Source organism: Elephas maximus, chromosome 3 (genome assembly GCF_024166365.1).
Source record: "Elephas maximus indicus isolate mEleMax1 chromosome 3, mEleMax1 primary haplotype, whole genome shotgun sequence".
Lineage (NCBI taxonomy): Eukaryota > Metazoa > Chordata > Mammalia > Proboscidea > Elephantidae > Elephas > Elephas maximus.
This window is the reverse complement of record NC_064821.1, coordinates 23707207-23728030: the sequence shown is the minus strand read 5'-3', so window position 1 is coordinate 23728030 and position 20824 is coordinate 23707207. Positions and strand designations below refer to the sequence as shown.

Sequence of the window (20824 nt, the reverse complement as noted above, 5' to 3'; positions counted from 1 at the left end):
TTATAAAGTATATAAATATAAAATATTTCCATTAACATTTATGTTTTCTCCTATCCCTGCAGATCCCATTCTCCAGAATATTCATCCCAAAAGGCTACCACTAACATGAATTTAGGGGAGATATTTACCTGGCAATGTTTCCATAATGTTAGCATTGATTTATATATCCAAAAACAGTTTTTCCTAAAACTTACCTAAATATTATATCGTACCATGCATGTTGTCCTTGAAATGTCATTTACCACTACATAGTATTTTAAGTTTCTCTGTGAAGTACATTCATCTGGTTAAAATCTAGTTTAAATAATACATAGTGTTACCTGGGGGATGAACTTCATTTTATTTCTCAATTTCTTATTAGGACAGTCCCATGAAAATTTCTTATGCCACTCTCCATTCACACAAGTGAGAATTTCTATAAGATACATAAATGATGGATAGTTGTTTGAGTTGTGATAATTAATGTGTGTTCACTCTTTCTATTAATTGTCAACATTTGCTTTCCCAGTAGAAAAATCAACTACATGCTTTCATTGTTAAGATAACACATAGTGACCCTATAGGACAGAGTATAACCACTCCATATGGTTTTCAAAGCTGTAATTTTATGAAAGCAGGCAGCCACAACTTTCTCCTACAGAGCAGCTGGTGGGTTCAAACCACCAACCTTTCAGTTAGCAGCCAAGTGCATAACGACTGTGCCACAAGGTATAGAATCACAAATATCACTGAATTCTGGGTAGTAATAATCATCATCCCATGATAGCTCCACATGAAATCCCAATTACAATAGGAAATAACATTTCCATATATGAGATTTCCAAAGTGGGCTGTAAAATGAGTTGCTACGCATGGAACACACTGTGATCACAGTATCCATGCCACAAAGACTCCTATAAACCAAGGCTTTATTCACCTTTTTCCTGATGAACTCTTCAAATCCCAAGAGGAGGAACTGATGCTTCTGCCTCTTTTTGGTATTTTGAACCAAAGCAGGTGCAACCAGAAAAACACTCATTCAGCTCTGATGGAGGGGACAGAGCCTGGGAACAAGGCTGAGTGCCATATCCTTCGTTCACTGGAAGGTTGGCACCTAATATTCAATTATGGTTTTCTAACCAGAGTTGGAATCATTATGGGAGTAGCAGGTTAATTGATGCAATACAACACCATGAAAGAGTCAGTCACTTTATTTTCAATTAATGGCAGACAGGTTAAAGCCTATCTTATCTCAAGAAACTTGAACATGAATAAATGGAAACCCTAAAACGTGTCTCAGTCCACATAGTAAGAATTTTCTTTTCCTTCTCTTTCTCCCTCTTCTTTTCTGTTTTCATTTAATGAAAATCTACTCAATTATTAAATATAATGTCGATTCCATTAAATGGAAAATAATAGGTACAGCAGAAAATTTATGACATAGACACACACGAGCCCCGTTTTATCTTATTTATGTACTCAAGCAATGAGACTCCATTCATAGAGAACCTAGCCTGTGATACTCTAACCTTCCATTTCTCTTTCCTGGTGATCCAGGCAGAGCTTGGAGGGAAACAACTGAGTCCCATTCATCTCTCTAGTCCTTCTGGACATCACAGGAAGGAAGGAAAGCACAGACAGAAAAGCACTCAGTGTGTGAAAACCACAGTGAGTATACTTTGTTCCTGTGAACTAATAACAATAATCAATATTTACAGAGATACTTTGTTTTGGTGGCCTATGATGTCACAAGTTGGTGTCGGCTCTAACCAAAAAAAAAAAAAGAAAAAAAAAAACCTGTTGTTGTTGAGTCAATTCAAACTCATTGTGGTCCTATAGGACAGAGTAGAACTGCCCCATAGAGTTTCCAACTAGCACCTGGTGGATTCGAACTGTCAACCTTTTGGTTAGCAGCCATAGCATTAACCACTTCACCACCAGGGTTTCCATGTAGGCTCTAGGGAAGTAGAAATGAATGAGACTCCATCATTTTTCCTCTGAGCATTTCAACTGGAGTGATCCCCGAAGAGAAATAGCAGGCTGGGATGATAAGTTAGAATATTGGATAGGTGCCCAGTGATAAGGAAGCCTGGTGATGCAGGGGTTAACACTCAGCTACTAAACAAAATGTCGGTTGTTTAAACCCACCAGCCATTTTGCAGGAGAATAGTGTGGCTGTCTGTTTCTGTAAAGATTCCAGCCTTGGAAACCCTAGGGGACAGTTCTACTCTGTCCTATAGTGTCGCTATGAGTTGGAATCAACTTGATAGCAACGGCTTTGGTTTTTAGCCCAGTGATAAGGGGCAGTGGTGGTTCAGGGATAGAATTCTTACTTTTCATGCAGAAAACGGGGTTTGATTCTCAGCCAATGCACCTCATGCACCTCAACCACCCATCACTGGGTGGAGCCTTGTGTGTTGCTATGATGTTGAAAAGGTTTCAGTGGAGGATCCAAAAATTAGCCAGTGAAAACCCTATGGATCACCTTGGTCTGATCCACAGCTGATGGTGGCACCCTTGAATGGAATCTCACTGCCCAGAGTCAAACCTAGATTCACCCCATTCTACACCTAAAATAGATTAAAATACATAAAATTGCTGTGCTCCATTCCTCACCCATAAAATAATAATAATCTCTGCACGTGTATCTTGGGGGTGATTGTGCAGATGAAATGAAAAAAGCTATATAACACATAGCTCAGAGCTTGGCACCAGGAAACCCTCAATACAGTTTGGTCATGGTGTAGTTATTGACATCATCACCATCATTATCATAATCCTCAACTTCATAACCATTTAGGAGTTCTTAGGTGTCAGTTTAGAGGGACTTATTTCCTGCTGTGATGGTGGCAATGCCTATGGAATCAAGAAATGGTATTACAGAGAGCAGAAGTCTCAATGAAAGTCCTCAGAAACCCACAGTGCTAAGAACATAAACTTCAAAAACCATTTAGCTGTAGTAATTTATTCTGGGCCCTACATCCTAACTGGAAACGCCGGTGCGTAGTGGTTAAAGGCTGTGGTTTCTAACCAAAAGGCCGGAAGTTCAAATCCACTGGGCTCACCTAAGACACCCTATGGGGCAGTTCTACTCTGTCCTTTAGGGTCGCTATGAGTTGGAATCAACTCTAAGGCAATTTTTTTTTTTTTCTTAATGGGACTTCCTAACAATCCCAATTGTGCTGTTGGTCCTCATGATTTAAAACAATGACCTCAATAGTCCCTGCTGAGTTCCTTTCTCCCTCAGCACTCACTGGGCTGCATGGTGTCTCCTCTGGGGCAAGGCCAAGGAGTGTGAATCCATTGCTATTCCAATGCCTGGCAGTCGATAAGGGCTGAGGCTTCTTCCTCAGGACTGGCAGGAAGACAGACTCAGGCTGGGCGTCCTGATGTGGATGAAGACTCTAGGAAGAAGACACACACGCCTGAAACTTGCTGGACTAGGATGCGCACTATAAATGGCTGGAGAAACAGGCTAATAATTTATATTTGAGCTGTATTGAGAATGCAATCCACAGAGCTCATAATTAGCCTAACTGATCTATGTTCTCCCAGTCTCTGAGGGCTTGTTACATTAACGGATGAGGCAGGAAAAAAGGGTCGGGGCCCTTACCCTTCACAGGAGGAATCAAACCTATATTCTCACTTCTGTCTGGTAAATTGGAGGGTTCTTAATATGAAGTTCAGACTCCTTTTTCTTTCGCATTTAAAGAATCAGTGGGTGACTTTGATGTCAACAAATGCAGTGAATTAATCAAGCAATTCAGTGAGAATGAGAATTTCTATACCGAGAGTCTGATACTATTTCCGTATCTCATTTAAGATTTATGTTTCTAAAAAGAACATCAGCTGAGATACCTTTAGGAAAATAATAGAGGGTTTTAAAAAAGGAAGCAAGTATACAGGAAGCCAGCAATTCAGTCTATACTTTGGATTCAAGCACTTCCCAAGCAAAGCCCTCGAATTTGATGACGATAATCTCCTTCAGCAATATTTCTCAGTTATGACGAACCCACTCTTCTCAGACCTCTTTCCTCATTGGCTTCAGGTAACAAATCCATAAAGACAGTAATATATCTTTATGAAGGAAACATACGGAACATTTAATAACCTTTTCTTTTCAAGAAAAAACAAATCAATTAGAGGACACTATGAAGAAGTCAAGGAGGGCATTGGCAGTTAAGTGGTCGAATTCTCAGTTCCTACGCCAATGCACCTCCTGCGAAGCCACTACCCAAATGAAAGTGGAAGCTTGCATGGTGCTATGATGCTGAACAGATTTCCCTGGTCTTCCAGACTAAGACAAAGGAGGAAGGATATCCAGGCAATCAACTTCCAAAATCAGCCAGTGGAAATCCTATGGATCACAATAGTCTGATCTACAGCTGATCATGGCGAGGATGCAGGACTAGGCAGCATTTCCTTCTGTTATGGGCGGGATGGCCATGCGACGGGAGCTAACGACAACAACAACACAATCAAACGTGTTTTATTTTATCCAAATGCAACACAATATATTTTCTGATTTGGAATATATTTTAAATAAACACCCAGATAGTACCACATTAACTGGATTCTAAATTAAAATAAGTGTTCCTAAGCAGAGATAATTTTTGTATGTCAATTATCTTCACGGGTTTGAGCAGGCAGTCCTTTGGATGAGCCTGGCACTATAGTCTTCCCTGTTCCTCCCCTATTAGCATCTTTGGGCTTCAGGAACAAACCATCACACCACCAACACTCAAGCATAAAGCTTTGTCTAAATGCCAGCAGAATTAAAGAGATACAGTCCTGGGTGAGGTGTCGGAGCACCTCCTCCTTGAATGGTCAGGTATGAAAAATCTCCATGCTACAGGTTGTGTAGGCTAGTGGTATCAAATAGCTGGGGAGGGATTTTTCTCTGTCTCCTCGGTTATGATGCTAACGTGCAGCATGTGTAGCATTAAGCTTATAGGCCACCTAAGTGGACATAACTCTCCAAGGCAAGAGCAGCAGAGGGGAGGCTCCCATTGTGTTTCACATCTATAATGCCAAGTTGGGGGCCAGGTGGAAGGCAGGCATGGAAGAATGAATACACACTGGGACAATTTCCAGAAGACGGGAGTGGGGGGATAGGCTTGTCATATTATATCCTATTTATTTGTCTCACCCATAACACAAAATCGAATGTGCATGGAAAAATTGTTATCTCTGCCTGGACAGCTTTTGAGCCAAAAGTGACTGCTGTCATGTTGTATACTGTCTCCTTCTTATTGGATGTAATAAAATCTACTTTCCATGTGCTATCGTGTGTTCAGGCTCTAATGGGAAGGATGTGATATTTATGGAGCAATCCATATTAGTTATTGGTGCCCTTTTTCTAATGGCCTCCTGGGTCTCAGAACCAGGTACAACCTGGAATTGCATTGCACATTTGCCATGTTGTGCTTCAGTTATGGCTCAGCAGAACAAGGTCTGATGATGTTGTCCCTCATGGGTTTTCATACTCTGGTTTTCTGACATCCATCTTCAATAGAGTAAGTGCTCACTCAAATATGTGGGTTGTCTTAAAAAAAAACTTTCAAATACAAACCCTACTCCTTGGCTTTGGTGGACATCAAATTTTGATAAATGCACAAAATCATAACATCAATGAACACAAAATGACATTAATGTACAATAAGTCATCAGTAAACAATAACCTTTAAGAAACACTGTTTTCTTTTATTCATTTTATAAAATTTATTTCTATCAATTCTAAACCATCTCAGGGAAGTCTGGTGCTAAGTTCACTATAGCTTTATTTTGTTTCCATTCTATATTGGCTTCAGGAAGTATATTAAATGTATTTATCATTCGAAGTATTTCCAAAGCTTTGTTTTCTTATCAAACCAACCCTCTTATTTACCGTTGAGGTATTTAGGATAGGGGAGGTCACAAAGCCATATCTGAAATCCAGCAATCTTGCGCCTACTTAAGAGCTTTTCAAGCCAATCCTTCCTGATAGGGAGATTGCACTTCTCCTCATTTCAGCTCCCTGATGGCAATGCAGTTCTTCATTTTTCTTGAAATGTCATAATGTGATTTAATTTGGGGAAGTGAAAATAGTAGAGAATAATATGGAAAACATACAAGTAGTTTGCACGTTTATAAAAATGTAAATCTTAATTGAACTTAACTTTTGGGGTTGTTGTAAGTAATTAAATCAAATAATACATAAAAAGTGCTTAGACCTGTGGCTCTCAATGCTAGTTTATCATTATAATTACCTATGGATCTTTTAAAATATACTAATGAACGAGCCACAGCCAAGAACCAATTAAATCAGGAGAGGCGGAGCCAAGACAGACGAATAGACAGACGCTGCCGGCAAGCCGTCTTTACAACAAAGACCCGAAAAAACAAATGAAACGAGTATATTTGTGACAAGCTGGGAGCCCTGAGCATCAAAGGCAAGCTTTGACAACAAACTGAAGGACGGGGGAGGAAGAGACCGTTCAGAAGTGGAGAGGAGTTACCGGACCTGAATCACAGGGAACCCTCAGGCACCATTCCAGGAGCGCCATCCACAGCAGTGGCAGGCTGGTACAAGCATTTGGCCACAGTTTCCTCAGGGAGAAGCAGCCAGCCACACGGCCTACTCGCACCTCCGGAACCTGAGGAGAATGGCACTCTTGGCAAAAGCTAAGCACTTGCGTATATTTCACCAAGCCTCCCCCACCCCCAAGCCGGCTTCAGCGGCTGAATCCCTGGGCCTGTCATAGACCCTGGTGAGCACCTAGAGACATCCTCCTGGCCTTGGGGAAGGAAAAGATTTGCAATGGGGGGAAAAAGATAATTTGCTAGCTCCATTAACTGGGGGAGATCAGGACAGAAGCGGCTCCTGTCCAGGCATAAACTGTCCATGGACCTTGAGCACCTTTCCCTTCTGCATGGACCTGTGTGGGCCTATTTTAGGAGAATAGGTCTTTGTTGGCAAACTCCAACCATTTTAGCTGTATGGTAGAGAGGTGGGTGTTTGACGTTTGCCTTTGCTTTGCCTGTTAAACAAGATCCTCACCTACTCACATCAGGGACCTAAAAACTGGTAGTTCCACTTAGGTGACTTAGCCGCCCGAGACAGGGGTCCAAACATAACTGGTACCTCCCAGTCCTTACAACCCAAAACTTTGGGTGCCCATGGTACCTGGGCAGAACCCACCCACCAGCACGCTCTAGGGAACAGAGATGTGTTTTCTTCAGAGACACTTGGGGGCCGCTTCTAAGCCCCATGCCTTGTTCAGAGCGAGAACCCCTGCTGCAATCACATACCGGTATATATGCCAATCACCTCTTCCCCTCTAAGACTCTAGGACAGAGCCTATACCACACACTTGATGATCAGCTACCTGGAAACCTGAGCTGAATTCATACAAGAAAACTGAATGGTCTCCGAGACTGAGATAACTGATAACAGCTCTAGCCAGCTGGGGACAGGACACCAGAGCTCCAAAGGTGAAAATAATCAAGCTAGCTCACTCAAGCAACCCATAGGGGTATACCAAAACAAAACAAAGCAAGCAGCTATGACACAGTAAGCAAGCAAAAACTAATACAATAACTTATAGATGGCTAGGAGACAACAGTCAATATCAAGTCACATAAAGAAACAGACCATGATCACCTCAACAGGCTCTCAGAACAAAGAATCCAGGGATCTTCTACATGAAAGTACATTCCTGGAATTACCAGATGCAGAATACAAAAGTTGAATATACAGAACCCTTCAAGACATCAGAAAGGAAATGAGGCAATACGCAGAACAAGCCAAGGAACACACAGATAAAGCAACTGAAGAAATCAGAAAGATTATTCAGGAACATAATGAAAAGTTTAACAATCTGGAAAAATCCATAGACAGACAGCAATCAGAAATTCAGAAGAATAACAATAAAGTTACAGAATTAGACAACTCAATAGAAAGTCTGAGAAGCAGAATTGAGCAAGTAGAATCTAGAATTTCTGAACTCAAAGATAAAGCACTTGGCACTAATATATTTGAAAAAAAATCAGATAAAAGAATTAAAAAACCGAAGAAACCTTAAGAATCATGTGGGACTCTATCAAAAGAAATAAACTACGAGTGACTGGAGTACCAGAACAGGGTGGGATAACAGGAAATACAGAGAAAATTGTTGAAGATTTGTTGGCAGAAAATTTCCCTGATATCGTGAAAGATGATAAGATATCTATCCAAGATGCTCATCAAACTCCACATAAGGTAGATCTTAAAAGAAAGTCACCAAGACATATTAGAATCAAACTTGCCAAAACCAAACATTAAGAGAGAATTATAAGAGCAGCAAGGGATAAATGAAAAGTCACCTACAAAGGAGAGCCAATAAGAATAAGCTCAGACTACGTGGCAGAAACCATGCAGGCATGAAGGCAATTGGATGACATATTTTAAAAATTGAAGGAAAAAAATTGTCTGCCAAGAATCATACATCCAGCAAAACTGTCTCTTAAATATGAAGGTGAAAAAGACATTTCCAGATAAACAGAAGTTCAGGGAATTTGTAAAAACCAAACCAAAAATAAAAGACATACTAAAGGGAGTTCTTTGGTTAGAAAATCAATAATATCAGGTATCAACCCAAGATTAGAACACTGGACAGAGCAACCAGAAGTCAACCCAAACAGGGAAATCGAAAAAAAACACACCAAGATTATTTAAAAAAAAAAGCCTAAAACAGGGTAAGAGCAATGTTATTATATAAAAGAAAAAAAAAAAAAGAAGACAACATTAAAATAATAAAGAGGGACTAAGAAATGTAATCAAACACCTTCCAAATGGAGAGGAAGATACGGCGATACAAAGAAATAAAAGTTAGTTTTAAATTTACAAAAATAGGGGTAAATAATAAGGTAACCACAAAGGAGACAAACTATCTTACTCATCAAAATAAAATACGAGGGAAAAATACAGACTCAGCAGAAACAAAATCAACAACCACAAATACCAGAAAAAGACAATATATAAACAAAATCTACTCAGCACATAAAATCAAGTGGGAAAAAGAAACAGTCAACACACAAAAAAAGACATCAAAATGATAGCACTAAATTCATACCTATCCATAATTACGCTGAATGGAAATGGACTAAATGCACCAATAAGGAGACAGAGAGTGGCAGAATGGATTAAATAACAAGATCCATCTATATGCTGACTACAACAGAAACACCTTAGGCTTAGAGACACAATCAAACTAAAATTCAAAGGATGGAAAAAAAATATATCAAGCAAACAACAATCAAAAAAAAAGCAAGAGTGGCAATATTAATTTCTGACAAAATAGACTTTAAAGTTAAATCCATTAAAAAGGATAAGGAAGGACACTATATAATGATTAAAGGGACAATACACCAAGAAGATATAACCATATTAAATATTTATGCACCCAATGACAGGGCTGCAACATACATAAAACAAACTCTATCACCATTGAAAAGTGAGATAGACAGCTCCACAATAATACTAGGAGACTTCAACACACCACTTTTGGTGCAGCATAGGACATCCAAAAAGAAGCTCAATAAAGACACGGAAATTCTAAATGCCACAATCAACCAACTTGACCTCATAGACATATACAGAACACTCCACACAACAGCAACCAAGTATACTTTCTTTTCTAGTGCACATGGAACATTCTCTATCGTAGACCACATATTAGGGCATAAAGCAAGCCTTAGCAGAATCCAAAACATTGAAATATTACAAAGCATCTTCTCTGACCATAAGGCCATAAAAGTGGAAATCAATAACAGGAAGAGCAGGGAAAAGAAATCAAACACTTGGAAACTGAGCAATACCCTGCTCAAAAAAGACTGGATTATAGAAGACATTAACGATAGAATAAAGAAATTCAGAGAATCCAAGGAGAATGAAATCACTTCCTAACAGAACTTTTGGGACACAGCAAAAGCGGTACTCAGAAGCCAGTTTATATCAATAAATGCTCACACCCAAGAAGAAGAAAGGGCCAAAATCAAAGAATTATCCCTACAACTTGAACAAATAGAAAGAGAGCAACAAAAGAAACCCACAGGAACCAGAAGAAAGCAAATAATAAAAATTAGAGCTGAACTAAATGAAATAGAAAACAGAAAAACAACTGAAAGAATTAATAAGACCAAAAGCTGGTTTTTTTAAAAAATCAACAAAATGGATAAACCACTGGCCACACTGACAAAAGAAAAACGGGACAGGAACAAATAAGCCAAAAAAAGAAATGAGAGGGGCGATGTTACAACAGACTCAACTGAAATTAAAAGAATCATATCAGATTACTATGAAAAACTATACTCAAATCTGAAACCCTAGAAGAAATGGATGAATTCCTAGAAACACACTACCTACCTAAACTAACACAAACAGGTAAAACAACTAAATAGACCCATAACAAAGGAAGAGATTAAAAAGGTAATCAAAAAACTCCCAACAAAAAAAAAGCCCTGGTCAGGATGGTTTCAGTTTGAGTTCTACCAAACTTTCAGAGAATAGTTAACACCACCACTACTAAAGGTATTTCAGATTATAGAAAAGGACGGAATACTACCAAACTCATTCTATGAAGCCAACATATCCCTGATACCAAAACCAGGTAAAAACACCAAAAAAATAGAAAATTATAGACTTATATCCCTCATGAATGTAGATAGAAAAATTCTCAACAAAATTCTAGCCAATAGAATTCAACAACATATAAAAAAAACATCTCTATGACCAAGTGGGATTCACACCAGGTATGCAGGGATGGTTCAACATTAGTAAAACAATTAATGTAATCCACCACATAGATAAAACAAAAGACAAGAATCACATGATTTTATAAATTGATGCAGAAAAGGCATTTGACAAAGTTCAACACCCATTCATGATAAAAACTCTCAGCAAAATAGGAGTAGAAGGAAAATTCCTCAACATAATAAAGGACATTTATAAAAAGCCAACAGCCAACACCACCCTAAATGGAGAGAGCCTGAAAGCATTCCCATTGAGATCGGGAACCAGACAAGCGTGCCCTTTATCACCACTCTTACTCAACATTGTGCTGGAAGTCCTAGCCAGAGCAATTAGGCAAGATAAAGAAATAAAGGGCACCCAGATTGGCAAGGAAGAAGTCAAAGTATCTCTATTTGATGATGACATGATCTTATACACAGAAACCCTAAGGAATCCTCCAGAAAACTACTGAAACTAATAGAAGAGTTCAGCAGTGTATCGGGATGCAAGATAAACATACAAAAATCAGTTGGATTCCTCTATACCAACAAAAAGAACATGGAAGAGGAAATCAAATCAATGCCATTTACAGTAGCCCCCAAGAAGATAAAATACTTAGGAATAAATCTTACCAGAGATGTAAATGACTTATACAAAGAAAACTACAGTACACTTCTGCAGGAAACCAAAAGAGACTTACGTAAGTGGAAGAGCATACCTTGCTCATGGATAGGAAGACTTAATGTTATAAAAATGTCTATTCTACCAAAAGCAATCTATACATTTAATGCAATTCTGATCCAAATCCCAAGGACATTCTTTAATGAGATGAAGAAACAAATCACCAACTTCATATGGAAGGGAAAGAGGCCCCGGATAAATAAGGCATGACTGAAAAAGAAGAACAAAGTGGGAGGCCTTACCTTACCTGATTTTAGAACCTATTATACCGCCACAGTAGTCAAAACAGCCTGGTACTGGTACAATAACAGATACATGGACCAGTGGAACAGAATTGAGAATCCAGACATAAATCCATCCACATATGAGCAGTTGATATTTGACAAAGTCCCCAAAACAGTTAACTGGGGAAAAGACAGTCTTTTTAACAAATGGTGCTGGCTTAACTGGATATCCATCTGCAAAACAATGAAACAAGACCCATACCTCACTCCATCACAAAAACTAACTCAAAATGGATCAAAGACCTAAATATAAAATCTAAAGCTATAAAGATCATGGAAGAAAAAATAGGGACAACTTTAGGAGACCTGATACATGACATAAACAGTATACAAAACATTATAAAGAATGTAGAAGAAAAACTAGATAAGTGGGAACTCCTAAATATCAAACACCTATGCTCATCCAAAGACTTCAACAAAAGAGTAAAAAGGCTACCTACAGACTGGGAAAAAGTTTTTAGCTATGACATTTCTGAGCAGCACCTGATCTCTAAAATCTACATGATACAGCAAAACCTCAACTGCAAAAAGACAAATAACCCAATTAAAAAGGGGGCAAAAGATATGAATAGACACTTCGCTAAAGAAGACATTCAGGTAGCTAACAGATGTATGAGGAAATGTTCACTATCATTAGCCATTAGAGAAATGCAGATCAAAACTACAATGAGATTTCATCTCACTCCAACAAGGCTGGCATTAATCCAAAAAACACAAAATAATAAATGTTGGAGAGGCTGTGGCGAGATTGAAACACTTCTACACTGCTGGTAGGAATGCAAAATGGTACAACCACTTTGGAAATCAATTTGGTGCTTCCTTAAAAAGCTAGAAATAGAACTACCATGGGATCCAGCAATCCCACTACTTTGAATATATCCTAGAGAGATAAGAGCCTTTACATGAACAGATACACGCACACCCATGTTTATTACAGCACTGTCTACAATAGTAAAAATGGAAGCAACCAAGGTACCCATCAACGGATGAATGGATAAATTATGGTATATACATGCAGTGGAACACTAGGCGTGGATCAAGAACAGTGATGAATCTATGAAACATTTCATAACATGGAGGAACCTGGAAGGCATTATACGGACTGAAATCAGTCAGTTACAAAAGGGCAAATATTGTATAAGACCACTAGCATAAGAACTTGAGAAATAGTTTAAACTGAGAAGAAAACATTCTTTTGTGGTTATGAAAGGGGGGAGGGAGGAGGGTGTGAGAGGGGAATTCACTAATTAGATGGTAGATAAGAATTACTTTAGGTGAAGGGAAAGACAGCACACAATACAGGGAGGTCAGCACGATTGGACTAAACCAAAAGCAAAGAAGTTTCCAGAATAAACTGAATGCTTCGAAGGCCAGCGTAGCAGGGGCAGGGGTCTGGGGACCATGGTTTCAGGGAACATCTAAGTCAATTGGCATAATAAAGTCTATTAAGAAAACATTCTGCATCCCACTTTGAAGAGTGGCATCTAGGGTCTTAAACGCTGGCAAGTAGCCTTCTAAGATGATCGAATGGTCTTAACCCACCTGGATCAAAGGAGAATGAAGAACACCAAGGACACAAGGTAATTACGAGCCCAGGAGACAGAAAGGGCCACATGAACCAGAGATTACATCATCGTGAGACCAAAAGAACTAGATGGTGCCCGGCTACAACCAGTGACTGCCCTGACAGGGAACACAACAGAGAACCCCTGAGGGAGCAGGAGAGCAGTGGGATGCAGACCCCAAATTCTCATAAGGCCAGACTTAATGGTCTGACTGAGACTGGAAGGACCCCAGTGGCCATGGCCCCCAGACCTCCTGTTGGCCCAGGACAGGAACCATTACTGAAGCCAACTCTTCAGACATGGATTGGAGTGGACAATGGGTTGGAGAAGGATGCTGGTGAGGAGTGAGCTTCTTGGATCAGGTGGACACTTGAGACTATGTTGGCATCTCTGGCCTGGAGGGGAGATAAGAGGGTGGAGGAAGTTAGAAGCTGGTGAAATGGACAGGAAAAGAGAGAGTGGAGGGAGAGAGCAGGCTGTCTCAGTAGGGGGAGAGTAATTGGGAGTGTGTAGCAATGTGTATATGAGTTTTTGTGTGAGAGACTGACTTGATTTGTAAACTTTCACTTAAAGCACAATAAAAATTATTAAAAAAAAAAAAATGAACCAATTAAATCAGATTCTCTGCATGTGAATCCCTTGGTCATCGCAAAGTCCAGCCAGGACTGAGAACCATTATTTTAGAATATTAACAGGCACTTAATAGCACTCCAATAATGTTACCTGTTATTTTTATCATTAATACCCACACCACATATTAAATTAAGGAGTTATATTAAAAATAGAAACATTGACTAGTATTTGTTTCAGAGTCCAAATCTCATAGACACTTTAAATATTACCCATAAAAACTTGAATATTCTAGCTACACCTGCATAATCCCATTCCTCAGTACAGTTGTCCGTCAAACGCAAGCACTGTCACACACTTGGTGGGTATATTTCCATTCAAAGTTTCCATAACATTAGCATTGCCTTATATATCTATAAACATTTTTCTTGAAAATGTGCCTAAATAGTATCATACCACACATGTAGTCTCCCAAGAGTCCTCATTTATTACAACATTGGGTTTTAAGTGTCCCAGTGAAGTACACACATCTCTTTCAAACACTTTAAATGATGCATGGTATTATCTTAGAGAGGGACTTCATTCTATTTGTCTATCTCTTATTGTAACAATCCTATGAAAATTCTTGTGCTACTCTTCACATCACGTGTGAGAATTTCTATATGATGTGTGCTTGGAGCATATAGTTGTTTGGGTGTAAAAATCAATGCATGTCTAAATTTCCTATCAGTTTTTAAAATTTAGTTACCTAAAAGAAAAATAAGACCATCGACTACATGTTCTTTTTGTCAAGGCATAGAATCACAAATATTCTTGAAGTTAGCCTACTAATGGTCATTTCATATAGTTCCAAATGAAAATATCATCCTGTATAGAGAGTAATATTCGCATATCTCAGATTTTCAAAGTATGAATTACTATTTTCAGAAAACCCTACAACCTACAGAATTTGAGCTGTAAAGTAACCTGTAAAACATTTAGCCCATTCCCTTAATTCATCAACCAACTCTCCAAGTTTTAAGAAGAAGAATCATTCATTCAGCCTCCATTTACTCATCTGGAACGAAAGCAGGTTTGAAAAGAAATGCAGTCATTCTGCTCTGGTTAGGGGAACAGAGGACTGCAATAGGAATCTGGAGACCAAGATCTGAGTCCAGATATTTCAGACATTACATATGGAATGCATGTAAATCTCCCAACCTCTCTGAGCTGGATATGGGGAGAATAACAACCATTTCTAGGAAAGATGTGGCAGCTAACGAAGGTTTATCACTTAATACATATTTGGTCATTGTTTATTTAATTAGAATTGGAGTCATCATGGAAGTTGCGTATTTATTGATGAAATACAATGCCACAAAATATTTGATGTCCTTTTATTTGATTCTATGAGAGTGGTGGATGCCTAGCATGTTCCAGGAAACTTGACCATAGAATGCTTTGGAATCTTAAAACATGCTCAGGTCCACACTATAAGTTATTTTCTCCTTCTCTTCCTTCTTTTTTTTTTTCCCCCTCCATTTTTGTGAAAATCTGCACAATTTTCAGAAAATAATTGAATATTGTACATTCTATTAAATGGACAGTAATAAGTCCAACAGTAAGTCCATAATGTAGACACATTCATGGCCTAGTTCATCTTGTCACTAGTCTTATGGGACATCCTTGGAGGGATGAAAGCTCAGTGTATGAGCTCCATACAGCCTACCCTCTGTTTCTGTGAACGAAGGAAGAATCTATTCCATATTTAACACAGTTGTGTTGTTGTCGTTATCGTAGCCTACTCTGTGCCAAACATGGGATAGGCTTTGCGGATCACAAATTAATTCAAAACTAAGTTGTCAATCTCTGAGGCACATGCGCTAAGTTTCACTCTGTTGCCCTGCACTCCCGGAAGTTTTAAGCATAATTCCAGAGATTTTAACCAAAGATATACCTAGGGTATACCTTTTAACTGATTCTAGTTTCCTACTAGAAATGGAATCTAAGACTCAGATATGTCTGCCTTTGAGATTGAGAGGGGCTAAATTTAAAGAATTTAAATTTGAATTTAAAGAAAGAGTGGATAGCTAAGACAAAAGTCAGGAGCAGGGGCAAGAAAGAGGCCTTCCCAGAATTATCACCTGCCAACTCTTTCTGTGATTCCCTCCTATGATCTCACATATCCTTCCTATAGTTGATATAGCAAGGGGCACCCTCTGGAAGAGCACAAAGAATAGCTTACAGTGACCAGGAAAGAGAGATGACAGGGCAGGTTGACAGGGGAGAATATGGTCAGGTGCTCTGTGTCTGGAGTCAGACTGTACAGACTGAAGCCTGGCTTCACCCCTTCCTAGCCCAAAACCTGGTACAAGTTACATAAAAAGGCTGTGCTCCTGTCCTCATTTGTAAAATGACAATAATGTTTGTTGACCTTTTTGGAAACTGGTGGCGCAGCTGCAAGTAATAAGTTACGTGGAACTTTTAGCTCAGAGCCTGGCACTGTGAAGCCCTCAGTGAAAAGGCTCCTGATATTGTACTAACATCCTCCTCCTCAAATTATTATTATCAGTCCCCCTTATGATCATTTTGGAGCCCTTGGGTGGTACAAACAGTTGATGTTCTCAGTTGTCAACTTAAAGGTTGGAAGTTCAATGTCACCCAGAGGTGCCTCAGAAGAAAGGCCTGGTGATCTACTTCCAAAAAATCAGCTATTGAAATCCTTATGAACCACAGTTGGGCTCTGAGACACACATGTCACCATGAGCCAGAATCAACCCAGTGGCAACTGGTGGTGGTGGTGTTATTTGCAGAAATTCTCAAAATCTACCCATTATTCTATGGTTTTTAATCTTATTTAATCTTAATATACTATTAAATTGAAGAAAATCGATGTCATTGAATGTTAATAATCATAAAAACATAAACCATACAATCATTCTCTCGGGAGTTAATAGAAATCTATATAGAAGGACGAGTAGACCACGCAATACTGGGTGTATTGATATCAAAATGTCTTCACTTTTTCTTCCAAGTCAGTGAATAACTTATTCAAAATTAAACAAAGAGTAGATATAACAAATGTACGCCCTAACTAAGCTAGCTTTTGAGTATAGAGACCAATGATCTTCAGACCCTGCCCTAAAACTGCTCAAGATCTCACTGTGCAAGGATAAAATTGTAAGGTCTTCTGTCAGGCATCCAGCTTAAAGCACACTTTGAATATCAAAGGTCCTCATCAGTGAGGTTGACTGGAGATTGACCTCAGTAGTAAAAGGCAGAGTAATTGAAACTAGCTAGTGCACAGGTTTTCAGAGCCCACACTACTGCAGCAGGAGCTATGTGTGGCATCTCTAAAAGAAAGATGGATATCTGTGTAGTGAAAGACAGAAGGAGCCCAAGGACACATTCAATAAGACAGAAGACAGTGAAGCATGGTTACAAAGCGGAATTCCAAGGCCCCCCTTTGCTGAAGACATGAACTTTTGCTATCTTAGAGTAATGAAAAACAGATAAAGTTAAATTTCCTCATAAGGACTTGGGTGACTTAATGATCCTCAGGTACCATTAGAGTCACACAACAACTGAAACTCCAACGTCAACTTCAACTGTACACCCTTTCCAAGGTATATGATCTACAACCAACCTTTTTCCTGAGAACATTTGTAAACTTCCATTTGCAGACACATGACAATATATCTTTATTCTCCACGTTATATCAGTCAGGGTTCAATCAAGAAGAAAGAAACAACACTAGTTATTTTTGATGAAGATGATTTAGTATGGGTAAGTAGTTAAACAGTCATTGAAAGACTAAAAGGCATAAAAGAAAAAAAGTGGTAACAGAGAGATACAACCTGCAGGCAGCAGCAACCACACCAATGAAGAAGGTGGATAGTGAAAACGTTAGGCTTATTGGGGATGGGAGGAGGGTGGTGATCATTACAGACAATTGGAAAAACCTGACAAGAAAGCCAGACGGAAAATCAGAGCAGTGATGTGAGAATTTCCACACTGGCATTACAAAGTATAATATAGAAAGGGGAATTGGGAGCAGAGACACAAGAGCTAAATAACTAGCACATATGATTTGCTCTACGGTGTATGGTCTCTGTGAGTTAAAACCGACTCAACGGCACCTAATAACAACAACAGCATGCTATAGCGAGAGGAGACATATGAAGAAATATTACCAAGAATATTGAGAAAAATCATATTGCCTGTTGCTAGAGTAAGTTCTCTCATATCTTCTCCCTTGTGAGCTCTGATGACCATAAGATCTTCAGCATCTTCTCAAAGTCGTCATTTTCTTAACAATGATTTCACTGAGATCAGTACTCTTCAACCTTGGCTGCCTACTAGTACCTGCTGGGGTGCTTTAAAAAACTTATCCCATACCCCACTCTAAATAAATCATTCTCTCTGGTGTTGGAACTCCGGTATGAGTATTTTTTTTTCACATTTTATTGTGTGTTAGGTAAATGTTTACATACTAAATTTGGATTCTATCTAAAAATTTATATACAACTTGTTCATGATATCAGTTATATTTTTCTTAATATTTCAACATTCTCATTATTTCCATTATTTTTGTTCTGTTTCCACTGATATAGCTTCTCTTCTCTCCTTTATCTTCCCAACATTCTTTTAGAGTAAATAGTGACCATTTGGCCTCACATAGTTAAGCCACAGGTCTTTAAATTAAGATATTCTGCTGAGGAGTCTCTGCAGGGCTCTCTTGAAGTCTGTATTCCTCAGACTGTAGATGAAGGGGTTCAGCATGGAGGTGACAACAGTGAACATCAATGAGGCTACTGTACTCATCCTGAGAGAAGGTGAGACAGCTGAACTCAGGTATAATCCAACACCTGTTCCATAAAATAAGCATATGCCTGACAGGTGAGAGCCACAAGTGAAAAAAGCTTTAGACTTTCCACCGGATGATGGGACTCTCAGAATGGAGGAAAAAATTCGAATATAAGAGAAAAGGATCCCTGAGATTGGAACGCCACCAAAGATGGCACCAACCAAATGCATTAATATGGTATTGGTAGAAGCATCAGAACAGACAAGGTTGAAAAGTTGAGGAGGGTCACAGAAGAAACTAGGGATTTCCACATCTGTGCAGAAGGTAAGTTGTGACACCATCATGCAGTGTAGCTGGGAGTCAAAAAAGCTGATGAAAATTGACACCAGAACCAGCAAGCCACATAGACGTGGGTTCATGATGACTGGGAGATGCAGGGGATGACAGATGGCCACAAACCAGTCATAGGCCATCACTTTCAGGAGTAGATTGTCCAGACATGCAAAAAAATATAAAAAAGACAACTGAATCAGACAGCCTACATAAGGGATGTCTCTTTGGTGTGTGTGAGTATTCACAGGCACCTTTGGGACTGTGGTGGAGGTACAGCCAATGTCAGCTAAGGACGGGTTGGAGAGGAAGAAGTACATGGGGGTGTGGAGATGGTGGTCGGAGTTCACAGCCAGGATAATAAGCAGGTTCCCAGCCATTGTGACCAGGTACATGGACAGGAGCATTCCAAAGGGGAGGGGCTGCTGTCTCGGATCCTCCAAAATGCCCAGCAGGAGGAGTTCAGAGACGTGTAAGATTCTGTGGTCCCATGTAGCAGAGACACCTTTTGGGAAAGAAAATACAGGATTAGTAAAAGGAAACAAGTAAATGGGCACCCAGCTCTGTGTTTCTGTTTTTAATTCAGGTAATTCACAAGGAAAGCATTCACACTTAAGGACCATACACCACATTCAGCAACATTTCTCAGTTGTGGCAAACCCATTCTTCGTAGGACTCTTTCTCCTTGGTTTCCCTGCTATTCATCCTTTTGTATCCATACCCACGTTAGAGACACACAGCTGAAGAAAGTTAGAGAAGCAGGAATATTTAGGGACACCAAATCCATACAGGGCAGCAAAATATCTTCCCCTCTTAATGAAACACATGGATTAAGAAATATTTTTTTCTTTTAAGAATAAAATCAGTCTAATCAAAGGACACTAAAATGCTTTAAAATGTATTATATTTTATCAAAATTCAGTGCAATAAACTCCTTTGACTTATTTTAAGCTTTCAAAACATACTGTATTTACTTTTTTTATTGACACCGAAAATATATTAAACATTTTCCCCCATGGGGGGTAAATGCCTTCGATGGGACTATTTATAAACACCTTATGAGAGCTATGCAATAAAAAGTCTGCCTCTGTTTCGTTGTTTGACTGCTGTCAGCTCTTAAACCTAACCCTCCCTACCTTCTGCCCACATCTGGGCAAGCTGATAAGACAGTCCAGGTGCTCCCTCTTTTGGTGATGGCAATAGATTCAAACCAGGCGAGCCTCTACCGATGTGCTAGAACCCTCAGACCAGATCTACCTCTTAACTACAAAAAAAATTCCCTGCCAGGCACTTTCTTTGCTCTTTCAAGACACATTTGGACCATCTTGGGAGCCTGCCAAGGTCTCCCTAGACAGTCTTCTTTTTGAGTAATAAGGCTTTTCATCCACTCTTGGTTGCAGGGGCGGGGGTGGTGGTGGGGCAGGCAGGTCTCATCGGCCTCAACATTGGAGCCAAATTCTTGGTGGATGAGAGTCCATCCTGACGCTCTAGAGTGCTGAGTCTCATTCATCTCTCTAGTCCTACTGGGCACCCCCGAAAGGGAGGAAAGTAGAGGCAGGAAAGCACCCAGTATGTGGACAACAGATTGACTACACTTTGCTCCCCAGAACTAAAAAAGAGAATCAATATTGAACAAAAATTTCTTGTTCGATTGCCTATGCTTTGCCAAGCATGGTGTAGGCTATGTTGTTAGATGCCATTGAGTTGGTCCCAACTCATCATGACCTTATACACAACAGAACAAAGCACTGCCCATTCCTGTGCCATCCTCACAATTATTGCTATGTTTGAGCCCAGTGTTGCAGCCACGGTGCTGATCCATCCCACTGGGGGTTTTTGTAGGTTCTAGGAAAGCAGAAAAGAATGAGGCTCTGTCATT

At 39.5% G+C, this 20824-nt stretch overlaps 1 pseudogene; it reads right to left on the bottom strand.

Annotated features, from left to right (window-relative positions):
* Nucleotides 1-20094, bottom strand: part of LOC126071105 (olfactory receptor 18-like) — a 32954-nt pseudogene extending 12860 nt beyond the window's left edge.
* Nucleotides 20095-20824: the final 730 nt, after the last annotated feature.